Raw genomic sequence first — 15011 nt, 5'->3', positions numbered from 1 at the left:
ACATATGTTCGATATTTGCTTTTATCTGGAAAAATTAAAATCCATAAAAGGAAAACCGCACAAAATCCAATTTTATGGCAACATTATTATGAAAATCAACCCTTTTTTGTTTGTAATGCAAAAATGCGTGTTTATCTGTGTGATGACAAATTGAACCGGTATGTTGGCTTTTCCTTCGCGTTTAGCATGTTTTGTAGCATAACGCTAACGGGTCCGTGTACCTCCCGTTCATTCCATTTCGAATTCTCAAATGTAAATCAAAAAACTAAATTAAGGCCGTTTTTCGATATTTATTATATATGGCAGATTTTAAAACAAACAAAAAAGGGTTGATTTTCATGAAAATTTTGCCATAAAATTGGATTTTGTGCTGTTTTCCTTTTATGGATTTTTTTTTTTTTTTAAGATAAACACAAAAACGGAAAAAAATGTTCATCCAAAATGCAAAAATGCGTGGTTATCTGTGTGATGACAAATTGAACCGGAAGCAGTATTTGGGCTTTTCCTTCGCGTTTAGCATGTTTTTAGCATAACGCTAACATCTTTGTCCTTTTAAAAAAATGTCATCAAATAGTTGTCCAACTTTTGTTTCAGAAATGAAAATAGACAAAATGCTCCGAAATTTGTTTTTTTGATTTGCATTTAAGAATTCGAAATAGAATGAACGGAAGTTACACGGACCGTTCTGTTAAAAACTAAAGTTAAAATACTGATTTTCTAGTCAGAAAAAACATGGGAAACATCGGAAACGAACGCATCCTCATTATGTAAAACACAACTGACGACATGTTCACTTTTATCAAATCAGAAGTTCAGAGAATCTGTCAAGAAGATTTCAACATAGTTTTTCCTGGCATTGGCAGCGCCGTGCCCAAAAAGGTCCAGGCGTTCAGTCTATTTCCAATTCTGAAATGCAGATCAAAAATCAAAGATAAGGCAAATTTTCCAGTTTTATTATATATATATGGCAGTTTTGAAAACAGACAAAAAATAGTTGATTTTCATAAAAATATTGCCATAAAAATTTGATTTTGTGCTGTTTTCCAGTCCGTGTACCTTCCGTTCATTCTATTTCCAATTCTGAAACGCAGATCAAAAACAAATATAAGGCAATTTTTCAGTTTTTATTATGTATGGCAGATTTTAAAACAAACAAAAAGGCGTTGATTTTCATTAAAATATTGCCATAAAATCGAATTTTGTGCTGTTTCCGGTCCGTGTACCTTCCGTTCATTCTATTTCCAATTCTGAAACAAAAATCAAAAAACAAAGATAAGGCCGTTTTTCGGTTTTAATTATGGCAGTTTTGAAAACAAACAAAAAATGGTTGATTTTCATTCAAATATTGCCATAAAATTGGATTTTCTGCTGTTTCCGGTCTGTGTACCTTCAGTTCATTCTATTTCCAATTCTGAAACGCAGATCAAAAAACAAAGATAAGGCCATTTTTCAGTTTTTAGTATATAAGTCAGTTTTGAAAACTGACAAAAAATGGTTGATTTTCATTAAAATATTGCCATAAAAATTGGATTTTGTGCTTTTTCCGGTCTGTGTTCCTTCCGTTCATTCTATTTCCAATTCTGAAACGCAGATCAAAAAACGAAGATAAGGCAAATTTTCCGTTTTGATTATATATATGGCAGTTTTACCTTCTGTTCATTCTATTTCCAATTCTGAAATGCAGATCAAAAACAAATATGAGGCCATTTTTCAGGTTTTATGATGTATGGCAGATTTTAAAACAAACAAAAAGGCGTTGATTTTCATTAAAATATTGCCATAAAATCGGATTTTGTGCTGTTTCCAGTCTGTGTACCTTCCATTCATTCTATTTCCAATTCTGAAACAAAAATCAAAAAACAAAGATAAGGCCGTTTTTCGGATTTGATTATGGCAGTTTTGAAAACAAACAAAAAAGGGTTGATTTTCATTAAAATATTGCCATAAATTTGGATTTTGGGCTGTTTTCGGTCCGTGTACCTTCCGTTCATTCTATTTCCAATTCTGAAACACAGATCAAAAAAACAAGATAAGGCCGTTTTTTGATTTTTATTATTTATGGCAGTTTTGAAAACAAACAAAAAAGGGTTGAGTTTCATTAAAATATTGCCATAAAATAGGATTTTGTGCCGTTTCCAGTCCGTGTACCTTCCGTTCATTCTATTTCCAATTCTGAAACACAAATCAAAAGACAAAGATAAGGCCGTTTTTCGGTTTTTATTATACATGGCAGTTTTGAAAACAGACAAAAAATGGTTGATTTTAATTAAAATATTGACATAAAATTGGATTTTGGGCTGTTTCCGGTCCGTGTGCCTTCCGTTCATTCTATTTCCAATTCTGAAACGCAGATCAAAAAACAAAGATAAGGCCGTTTTTTGATTTTTATTATTTATGGCAGTTTTGAAAAGAGACAAAAAATGGTTGATTTTCATTAAAATATTGACATAAAATTGGATTGTGTCCTGTTTCCGGTCTGTGTACCTTCTGTTCATTCTATTTCCAATTCTGAAACAAAAATCAAAAAACGAAGATAAGGCCATTTTTCGGTTTTGATTATATATATGGCAGTTTTGAAAACAAACAAAAAATGGTTGATTTTCATTAAAATGTTGCCATAAAATTGGATTTTTTGCTGTTTCCGGTCTGTGTACCTTCCGTTCATTCTTTTTCCAATTCTGAAACAAAATTCAAAAAACAAAGATAAGGCCGTTTTTCGGTTTTAATTATGGCAGTTTTGAAAACAAACAATAAATGGTTGATTTTCATTAAAATATTGCCATAAAATTGTATTTTCTGCTGTTTCCGGTCCGTGTACCTTCAGTTCATTCTATTTCCAATTCTGAAACGCAGATCAAAAAACAAAGATAAGGCCATTTTTCAGTTTTTAGTATATAAGTCAGTTTTGAAAACTGACAAAAAATGGTTGATTTTCATTAAAATATTGCCATAAAAATTGGATTTTGTGCTGTTTCCGGTCCGTGTACCTTCCGTTCATTCTATTTCCAATTCTGAAATACAAATAAAAGACAAAGATAAGGCCGTTTTTCGGTTTTGATTATATATATGGCAGTTTCGAAAACAAACAAAAAATGGTTGATTTTCATTAAAATGTTGCCATAAAATTTGATGTTTTGCTGTTTCCGGTCTGTGTACCTTCCGTTCATTCTATTTCCAATTCTGAAACGCAAATCAAAAAAGAAAATTAGGGTTGTTTTTCGATTTTTATTATGTATGGCACATTTTATAACAAACAAAATGTGGTTGATTTTCATTAAAATGTTGCCATAAAATTGTATAGTTGAAGACTTACGGTCATTAGAAAACAATGACTGCACATCATAATGGCAGCTACACTTTCCATCTTAAAGATCTAAATAAATATTTGGGAATGTCCGGCGGGCCAGATTGAAAAGCTTAACGGGCCGCATGTGGCCCCCGGGCCTTCATTTGCCAGGTCAGCACTAAAGCCAAGTTGAGCGTTATCTATAGTTAGTTTTTGTATGCTGAGTAAATTGAGAGTGAAATATTTGAAGTTGACTTGTTCATTATTGCACTAAATGGTCAAAACAGGGTTCTTTTTACTATACAAACCCTGGAACGTCATACTATTCCTTTCCAAGCTTATGAAGCAAACTAATATTAGGAAGTCTGACGCGTGTGTAAGTTGATAGGAAGACGTGTGAAAAAAGTTTCACTGCTTCACTTTTTGTCAGGCTAATAAGGAGATAGTAGGTAATGACAAATAATAAAAAATAATGACGATAATGAAAAATATATTGCACCCTTGTTGCAGCTTAAAAGTGCTAAAGAGACATGACGCCTGGATGCTAGTCGACAAGCCAAATGCTGAAAAAAAAGAGAAAGCGAGAAGCGGAAAAAAAAATAAAAAAAACGTCAGAGTTGATTTTAATATTCATGAATTTTCTACCAGCTCAGTTCAGCAGTTTCGATTAAGCATTAATTAAGAGCCAGAGGGGGAAGGCAAACAAAAATAAGGCACTGAATGAGTAATGATGGTGGTGAAGATGTGCCTGCTGTGGATGCACCAGTGCCAGTGGTGTGGGCGGCCAGGCCCACCTCTGCCCACATCACACACACACACACACACACACACACACACACACACACGCGCACGCACACACTCACATACCCACACACACGCACATACCCACCCGCACGCTCACACACAAGCACACACACCGTGGAAAGAGATCACAGTGCTAATGTGCAAGTGGCGTACCTTGCAAAAATGTTTTAAAAAATACATAGATAAAAATATATATCTTATGGTACTTGTCTTATTTTCTCTGTTCTACGTGTTCAAATGAATTGCAATTCAAATGGGATATCATAAATTGTTTCAAAAGTCACCTTTTACAGTATAAATTCAAATACATGGGTGCATGTATTTGACTGTGTTGGGATGTCGGGATTTATTTGGGTGTGATATATTTTCTATAATGTTTTGCTTCTAATCGATTAAAAAAAAATTAAGAAATCAAAACAAAACTAAATAAAAAAAGATTAAATGTATTCCCCATCACAGATTTCCAAAGGCTGCACAGTAATGGAACAATTAGGAATTAATGACTGAATGACTAGGTATTATTATTTTCAGTATTATTATTATTATTTTTAATCAGTTGTAATACATATATATGTATATATATATATATATATATATATGTAACCACACACACACATTAATATTACTACTCCATTACTACTATTTATAATATATGATAGTGGTATAAAATGGATGGATGGATGGATATATATTATATATATATCTGATTTATATATATATATATATATATATATATATATATATATATATATATATATATATATATATATATATATATATATATATGTAATCACACACACACATATATATTACTATACTATACTACCATATCTGGTACATATATATATATATATATATATATATATATATATATATATATATATATATACATATATATATATATATATATATATACATACATATATATATATATATATATATATACACATACATACATACATACATACATACATATATATATACACATACATACATACATACATACATACATATATATATATATATACATACATACATACATACATACATACATACATACATACATACATACATACATACATACATATATATATATATATATATACACATATATATATATATATATATATATATATATACACACACATATATACAAACACATATATATTACTACTCTATTACTACTATTTATAATATATGATAGTGGTAGAAATGGATGGATGGATGGATATATATTATATATATCTGATTTTTTATATATATATATATATATATATATATATATATATATGATATATATTATATACATCATATATATTATATATATAAATATATATATATATATATATATATATATATATATATATACACATATATACACGCACATATATATTATTACTCTATTAATACTATTTATAATATCCATAAATTTGATAGATAGATAGATAGATAGATGGATAGATAGATGGATAGATGGATAGATGGATAGATGGATAGATAGATAGATAGATAGATAGATAGATAGATAGATAGATAGATAGATAGATAGATAGATAGATAGATAGATAGATAGATAGATAGATAGATAGATAGATAGATAGTTCTTTATTGATTCCTTCAGGAGAGTTCCCTCAGGAAAATTAAAAATTATATTATGACTAAAAACAAACTTTTTTCAATTATTTCACATGATATAATATTATTTGAAGGGCACAGCCTCCTTTCCATTACCACTAATTAGTACTCCAGTTGATACAGACAAATAAAATTGCAAAACACTGTGTGAATCACCTGCATCAATATCGCCACGGCTCTCAAATGTCTGCGTGAACACATTTTTTATTTTTTGTCTTCAAAATAAAATAAAGCAAATAATCCCAACAAATGAAAATAAAAAGTGTTTGAGGGAAAAGGCTTAGCTGCCACAAAAACAAGGATAAAGGGAACAAAGAAAAAAATAAATGGTATCATCGCAAAGGTATTACCTTTAAGCCCGGCCCTGATACTTGACTGTTTTCGGTGAATTGTAATGGGGTGTTTTTGCTCAGCGGGTTGAATGCCGACCAGCTGGTACTGACCGACCCAAAGCAGCCTGCAAAGCTGCACATTGCAATGTGATGCACAGACTGCAAACGCCAAAGCAAACAGCATCTAAAAGAGAAACATATGGACAGTCGATCCGTCACGAAGCAGCAAAACTAGCACCCGTAATGCATTTTTCCACTTCTTTACATCTTCAATGCATACCATTTAGTATTGAGGTAATCCTGTGGGTTTGTTGCAGGGCCGGAAGCGAGATAGCAATGCAACAATGGGGCTCCAATAGAACATGGAGCACAAGTTTTAAAATGATTTATACAGTAATATGTTTTTCTGAATTGTGAGGAACACTGCTGGTTACCTGCACTGGCAACACTTAACACATGACACACTGCAAAAAGTCAGTGTTCAAAAACAAGAAAAAAAAATACCAAAAGTAGGGATACTTTACTTGAACTAAGCAAAATTATCTGCCAATAGAACAAGAAAAGTCGGCTTGTCAAGACTTTACAAAACAAGTAAAATTAGCTAACCTCAATGAACCCAAAAATACCTTAAAATAAGTATATTCTCACTAATAACAAGTGTACTTTTCTTGGTAGAAAAAGAAAAAAAGGAGACCTTTTTGCTCAATATGTTGAAAAATATTCTTAAATGAAGTAAATGCTAGTGCCATTATCTTGACATAATGATATGCGCTCGGCATTACATTTCTTGAAACCAGCAAACTTATACTAAAAACTAATTTATTGTTCTTAATGGAAAGGCAACAAGGCAAGCGCTTGTTACTCTCGGGGTCTACTAGCCGCTCAGGCAAAACATATTGTCTAAAAATGCATTTTTCCATGGATAACATGACATCATCGTGCCAAGTGTGTGCTCTTTAAGTCAATTAGTGCGCATATATACAGCCCGGCCCCCGGTCAAATTTTTTTTTATTGTAATTTTGAAGAATTTATCTGAATGTGCATGAATTATTTCTGCTCAAAATTGTTTGAAATGTTAAATGTTTAAATATTAACTGTCAGTTTGCTATACTGTGCCAATTGCATTACTTTATTAGTACGTATTTTTTATTGTTTGATTGAAAATTGTGTCAAAATCATGATTTTTTTTTTTTCATGCATTAAGTAAGAAATTATTACTTTAAAAAAGCAGTGTTATATTTGTGAGTGTTGATGACACGGATTTGCAACAGTTGATATTCTAGTTTCAAGCATGTTTTACTCAATATAGGTCATCAAATCTCAGCATCAAGCTGTAATATCTTACTGAGATCATTTAGGACCAAAACCCTTAAAACAAGTAAAACACTCTAACATAAAATCTGCTTAGTGAGAAGAATTATCTTATCAGACAGAAAATAAGCAAATATCACCCTTATTTGAGATATTTAATCTTACTTAGATTTCGGTTTTTGCAGTGATTTTATTATAGATTTTTTTTTTTTTTGTAAAAAGCACTTTACATTGAGTAAACAACCTCAAAGTGCTACAGTGTATTACATTTTTTTTTAAATACAAATATAATAAAAAATAAATAAAAATAAAAACTAGAACAGCCAAATAGCTAAAACTAGTATGCGTATATCTAAAAAAGGGATTTTTAAAAATAAGGGTTTTTAAGCCTTTTTTTAAAAGCATCCACAGTCTGTGGTGCCCTCAGGTGGTCAGGGAGAGCGTTCCACAGACTGGGAGTGGCGGAGCAGAAAGCCCGGTCGCCCATTGTTCGTAGCTTTGTCCCCAGAGGTTGGAGGGGATCATTTAGGACCAAAACCCTTAAAACAAATAAAACATTCTAACAAAAAATCTGCTTAGTGAGAAGAATTATCTTATCAGACAGAAAATAAGCAAATATCACCCTTATTTGAGATATTTTATCTTACTTAGATTTCAGTTTTTGCAGTGATTTTATCATAGATTTTTTTTAGTTTGTAAAAAGCACTTTACATTGAGTAAACAACCTCAAAGTGCTACAGTGTATTAAAAAAAATTAAAATAAAAATATAATAAAAAATAAATAAAAATAAAAACTAGAACAGCCAATTAGCTAAAACTAGTATACATGTATCTAAAAAAAAAAAAAAAATTTTAAAAGAGGGGTTTTTAAGCCTTTTTTAAAAGCATCCACAGTCTGTGGTGCCCTCAGGTGGTCAGGGAGAGCGTTCCACAGACTGGGAGCGGCGGAGCAGAAAGCCCGGTCTCCCATTGTTCGTAGCTTTGTCCTCGGAGGTTGGAGGAGATCATTTAGGAGCAAAACCCTTAAAACAAGTAAAACACTCTAACATAAAATCTGCTTAGTGAGAATAATTATCTTATCAGACAGAAAATAAGCAAATATCGCCCTTATTTGAGATGTTTAATCTTACTTAGATTTCAGTTTTTGCAGTGCAACGGGGCTCCAATAAAACATGGAGCACAATTTTCTCAAACAAACAAAAGAAACAACTTTTTTTTGTTTTAAAATGATTTATACAATAATATATTCTTCTGAATTGTGAGGAACACTGCACAATACAATACACCTGCACTGGCAACACTTAACAAATGCCAGTAAGTGTGTTGGGTGGGGTGGGAGGGGGGCATGCCTCGCCACCTTTCACAATTCATTACCACAAATTAGGGTTCAATAAAATTGCTATTCAGAGATAATTAGAAGTTCTTTTGACGGTGGAGTCGAGGAGTGTGTTGTGGGGGCGTGGGGGGTGCATTGCCGTGTGGATGGGGTGGAAGGGACACGACAGCGTGACCTAAAGCGACAAAAAACAAGCGTCCGCGCCCCCCCCCCTCCCCCTGGAGAAAGGAGGGCCCCTCCTCGCGGTCACCTGCTGAGCTATGGCGACGCTCCAAATGAAACAAATTATCTCAGGCCTTCCTTTTTCACGCTGCACGAGGAGGACGGCTAATAAGGTCGCGCGAGGTTTCATCAATTAGCACTTTTTCCGCCGAGCACACGCTAACCGTCGTCACGTTGCGGCGGGGGGGGGGGGGGGGTGACATGTCTGCCGGGGGTGACAGAAGCCCGACCGAGAGCGACTAAGAGTGCCAGACTGCGGTGATATTTGGTGTGACAAATGTTTTATCTTCTTTATCCTGAAAAGCGGCGTTTACTCGCCGCCTTCTGATTGTAGCTTTGAAATGACTACCGTATTTTTCGGACTATAAGTCGCAGTTTTTTTCAGAGTTTGGCCGGGGGTGCGACTTGTACTCAGGCGCGACTTATGTGTGAAATTATTAACGGATTAGCGTAAAATATCAATTAATATTATTTAGCTCATTCACGTAAGAGACTAGACGTATAAGATTTCATGGGATTTAGCGATTAGGAGTAGGGATGTCCCGATCCAGGTTTTTGCACTTCCGATCCGATACCGATATTGTTTTTGCATTTCCGATCCGATACCGATACTGACCGATACCGATACTGACCGATACTGGCCTATCCGAGCATGTATTAAAGTTTAAAGTTATTTAGCCTACTTAGTTGTCAGAATCATGTTGAAAAGGGTTTTAGTACTCTTGATAACAACTAGCCAGCTGAATTAGGGGAGTTTGAATAATACACAATGGTTGGTAACAAGAAACTGACCTGTTTATTCAAGGATAAACACAAAATAGACAAAATTATACATGACAAACAGAAATGGCATCATTGAACTAGGGCTGGGCGATATGGCCTTTTTTTAATATTGCGATATTTTAAGGCCATATTGCGATACACGATATATATCTCGATATTTTGCCTTAGCCTTGAATGAACACTTGATGCATATAATCACAGCAGTATGATGATTCTATGTGTTTTGATTGATTGATTGAGACTTTTATTAGTAGGTTGCACAGTGAAGTACATATTCCGTACAATTGACCACTAAATGGTAACACCCCAATAAGTTTTTACACTTGTTTAAGTCGGGGTCCACTTAAATTGATTCATGATACAGATATATACTATCAGATGTATACTATCATCATAATACAGTCATCACACAAGATAATCACATTGAATTATTTACATTATTCATAATCCAGGGTGTGGAGGGTAAGTGTCAAAAAGACAGCCAAAAGAGTTTGATATGAGAATAAATCTAAAGTTAAAATATAGGGTAGAAATGCACCCATTTGCAGGAAATGTAGTCTTGATTTTTAAAATGTTCTTTCAAGGCTTGCATGTCTACGTTAAAACATTCTTCTTCATACTGCATTAATATATGCTACTTTTAAACTTTCATGCAGAGAAGGAAATCACAACTAAAAAACTCACTAATTTTTTCATACGGTGTTGATGTGGAAATGTTTTGCCATTTTGATGGTGTGGAGTCTGGACGTGTGGCACCGAATGGAGATAAGCGTCTCGACAGACGTCACAATATTTGAACAATGATGACGAAAACTGTCGTCTCTGTCGTGTCCGTGTGTCGAAAATTGTTATGCGCTTATTTTTTTATTTGATTTTGTGCGTGGCATAGATTTGCCGTGCGCAGAGGACGCTTGAGCAGGCGCGCACCTTAGCGGCTGCGCTAGCATCACAGCTAACGTTAGCCATGCCGCTACCTCGCTCTCTGCTGTGAGAGGACGTATACGTATGTGACGTATGACGTGACAGTATGTGACGTATGACGTGACAGTATGTGACGTGTGACGTGACAGTATGTGACGTGTGTAAGAAGGTGCGCTCGCTGTCTGTGAGAGGGAGACACAGGAAAGAGTGAGAAGAGCCTGTCGTGTAATGCCAGCAGCTAAAAGCAACTGCGTGAGAATTGTGGATGTGTTGAAGGTGTGCTGGAAAATGCAGAACGGAATTACGGAGCAGCAGAAAAGTGGAATGTATTATTCAAATAGGTGCGTTGGAAAACACGGACCGGAGTTTTTTTTTAAACTGGATCTGGATCGGCATTTTCCCATGCCTTGCCGATACGCAATTTTTGGCAAAAAATCGGCAGCCGATCCGATCCAAATATCGGATCGGGACATCCCTAATTAGGAGTGACAGATTGTTTGGTAAACGTATAGCATGTTGAGTATTAAACTCTGCGACTGTTTTTTTCGGATACTGACCACGTTGGGGTTCCGGTCAGAGAACACACAGTCATCATTTGGACTCTTCCAACTTTAATGGTGCATATTGGTTTAGGTTCATTTCTTTAGTTAGTAAATGATTGATTGCATTCAGACAGGTTAAAATGTTGCTAAAACCATCACTTTTCTATCAGTCACAGTGACTTTTCAAAACAAAAATATTACAGCAAAAATCATATGGGTTGATTGACATGTTTATTCTGTAAGCTAACTTCAATAGTTTGACATTATTTTGACAGTTAATGCCAGTTATCCTGTCAACCTTTCACAAGACTTCAATTTGTTAATTGAAAGTATAAACAGTATAAACACTTTTTACAGTAAACAAATGGTAAAACAGTACTAAACAATTCCATAAAAAAAAAATTGGTGTCATTATTAACTTTCTGTCCAAGCTTGTATAATCTACTGCCTTGTTCAATTGTAAAAAATATTCTGTGCCTAAAATTCACATTTCTATCACAATTATCATACTGTAAACATGGTAAGCTAACTTCATTAAAATTAATAGTCCTGTCAATAGCATGGAATTACAATTCAAATGTAGTTTTTTTGTAAGCCTTTCAAAAGAATTCAAAATATGAAAAAATTAATGACAATTAATTGAAGCCATCAGACACTTGAAAAGTGGCACATCACATCTCTAATGTAATCATTTGAACTTTTCAACAGAAATAGCACTGCAAAAATATTAAGGACATACTTCTGTATTTTGGTAGTTATGCTGTCAACATTTAACAAGATTTCTTCAACTTGGACTTGAAAGCATAAATAGTATAAACACTTTTAACAGTGTAACAGTACTAAACAATTCCAATAGATAACATTGGTGTCATTACCTTTTTGTGGCTAAAATCCAAATTTAGCAACGGCATTAGACTTGTGTTTTTTTGTCCCAACGTGGTCTTTTACATCGCTAATTCCTCCGTGTCCGATCGAAAAATCTTGTCTGCACAAGGTGCAATTCGCATAGTTTTCACCCTTTTTGGAACGGATAATTATTCCCGGATAGGCTTTTGAATATTCTTCACGGAATGACTGCAGTTTTCTTTTCGGTTTAAGACTCGTTTGCGATTTTTCTCCGGCTGATTCCATGATCGTTCGCTCGTTTGGAAACAATGGGCAACAGGTGCCTCGTACTTGGCAGCGGTGCTATAAATAGCCTCCCGCATGGCATTCGGAATGGCTCGATAGGAAGTTACGGGAAGCAGTGTCGATTGTCATTGTTGTTACGCAATTTCGTGAATAAAACTTTAAAAAATAATAATAATTTAATTAATGAAAAACCGTATTTTTTATCACTGCAACCGTAACCCGGAATAGGTTGATGAAAACCGTACTAATTACGGGAAAACCGGAGTAGTTGGCAGGTATGGACCTCATCCAAACTTACAATCCTGCGCGCGCTCTGAGGTCCGAGAGCCAGCTCCAGCTCGTGGTGTCCAAGACGAGACTTAAAACCAGGGGAGACGGGGCCTTCTCTGTGGTCGGCCCTAAGCTCTGGAACACTCTGCCCCTCCATATTCGAACTGCTCCCACAGTGGACTGTTTTAAGTCTCGTCTTAAGACCCACTTTTATTCTCTGGCTTTTAACACTACGTGAGTTGTGTGGTCCTCTGTTGTCCTCTGTGTTTTTAACATTTTGATTTCTATTTACTGTTTTAATTGGTTTTACCCTTTGAAATTGTTTTTAATCATATTTATTTTATATTGTTTTTAATTGTGTTTAATATTGTTGTGCAGCATTTTGGAAACATTTTGTTGTTTAAATGTGCTATATAAATAAAGTGGATTGGATTGGATTAGTATCTGTAAATCACAAGCAAACACCCATCAACATTTATGTCAGTTAACTAAACAACAATATAAATATATGCTCAAAGTAAAATACTCGAGACATAATCTATTGCATTTCTACAATGGCATGTGAGCTAGCCACATTAGCAGCAACAATGCTATCCTTAACAGGGAGATGTTAGCTCCTAGCATTCTGACAACACAGCACCAATAATACTCATAAAACACCACTAAATGTTACACAAACACAGTGATGTCTATTAATAAACTAAATGAGTCTTATATAATAATCAACATACTCACATCGTCAAAGACGAGAGCACCGATTAAACGTAGCAGAGAAACAAGTCAGCACACATTAACACACGTCAAAAGGGAAGCGGAAGTGACCCCTACAGGAAAGAAGCGGAAGGGACACTGTCAAGAAATGCTTCAAAATAAAGTATCTGAAAACATAGATAAACATGGAGAATTCTTAACATAGCATGTTCTATATGTTATAGTTATTTGAATGACTCTTACCATAATATGTTACGTTAACATACCAGTTGGTTATTTATGCCTCATATAACGTACACTTATTCAGCCTGTTGTTCACTATTCTTTATTTATTTTAAATTGCCTTTCAAATGTCTATTCTTGGTGTTGGCTTTTATGAAATACATTTTCCCAAAAAATGCGACTTATACTCCAGTGCGACTTATATATGTTTTTTCCCTTCTTTATTATGCATTTTCGGCCGGTGCGATTTATACTCCGGAGCGACTAATACTCCGAAAAATATGGTATATATAATTTCCTTTATTGGCACCAATTTTTTTTAACACACCATTTATAAGCCTACGTCCTGACACCTTTTTGACCCTCAGCCCATACCATACAATCGGGTAATGAAATAGCGTATCGTTACTATTGAGCCACAAGTAGGAAAATTGCAAGCAGAAATTGTCATGATCTGTGGTCTGGATTATGTTTTTGTTATTTTCTGTTTGTTTTGGACTCTTTTAGTTCCTGTTTGCGCTCCCTTGTTTGTTTAGTTACCATGGCGACTTATTAGTTTCACCTGCCTCATGTGTTCGGGACACGCACTTGCTCTAATTAAAGGCCTACTGAAACCCACTACTACCGACCACGCAGTCTGATAGTTTATATATCAATGATGAAATCTTAACATTGCAACACATGCCAATACGGCCGGGTTAGCTCACTAAAGTGCAATTTTAAATTTCGCGCGACATATCCTGCTAAAAACGTCTCGGTATGATGACGTCAGCGCGTGACGTCGCGGATTGTGGAGGACATTTTGAGACAGCATGATGGCCAGCTATCAAGTCGTCTGTTTCATCGCAAAATTCCACAGTATTGTGGACATCTGTGTTGGTGAATCTTTTGCAATTTGTTCAATGAACAATGGAGACAGCAAAGAAGAAAGCTGTAGGTGGGAAGCGGTGTATTGCGGCCGACTTTAGCAACACAAACACGGCCGGTGTTTCATTGTTTACATTCCCGAAAGATGACAGTCAATCGTTACCATTGACCTGTGGAGAACTGGGACAACAGAGACTCTTACCAGGAGGACTTTGAGTTGGATACGCAAACACGGTACCGTGAGTACGCTTCCAAACATTTGATCGCTTGCCCGTACGTGCGTGCCGCTATGTGCATGTCACGTAAATAATTCAATGTATACACCCTGATGATTATCTTGTGTGATGACTGTATTATGATCATAGTATATATGACAATATATATCTGTATCATGAATCAACCCCGACTTAAACAAGTTGAAAAACGTATTCGGGTGTTACCATTTAGTGGTCAATTGTACGGAATATGTACTTCACTGTGCAACCTACTAATAAAAGTCTCAAAAAGTCTCACGTACGTAACTTTGGGGACTTTGGGGAAATATATGTGCTGTATGAACTTTGGGGAGGTGAACGGTACTTTGGGCTGTGGGATTGAGTGTGTTGTGCAGGTGTTTGAGTTGTATTGGCGGGTTATAT

At 34.9% G+C, this 15011-nt stretch overlaps 1 long non-coding RNA gene across 3 annotated transcripts; it reads right to left on the bottom strand.

The window, feature by feature from the left end:
* Nucleotides 1-623: 623 nt before the first annotated feature.
* Nucleotides 624-13379, bottom strand: LOC133622617 (uncharacterized). 3 transcript variants are annotated; one of them, XR_009817810.1, is made up of 3 exons: nt 13309-13379; nt 6076-6241; nt 624-906 (listed from the first exon to the last, which is right to left on the bottom strand). It is a non-coding gene; the product is annotated as an uncharacterized lncRNA (long non-coding RNA). The 3 variants fall into 3 exon arrangements; XR_009817809.1 differs by lacking the exon at nt 624-906 and adding an exon at nt 2228-2340; XR_012051112.1 differs by lacking the exon at nt 624-906 and adding an exon at nt 3157-3180.
* Between the last annotated feature and the right edge of the window lie 1632 nt (nt 13380-15011).

This window comes from Nerophis lumbriciformis, linkage group LG23 (assembly GCF_033978685.3).
Source record: "Nerophis lumbriciformis linkage group LG23, RoL_Nlum_v2.1, whole genome shotgun sequence".
Taxonomy (NCBI): Eukaryota; Metazoa; Chordata; class Actinopteri; order Syngnathiformes; family Syngnathidae; genus Nerophis; species Nerophis lumbriciformis.
This window is presented reverse-complemented; position numbering and strand designations above follow the sequence as displayed.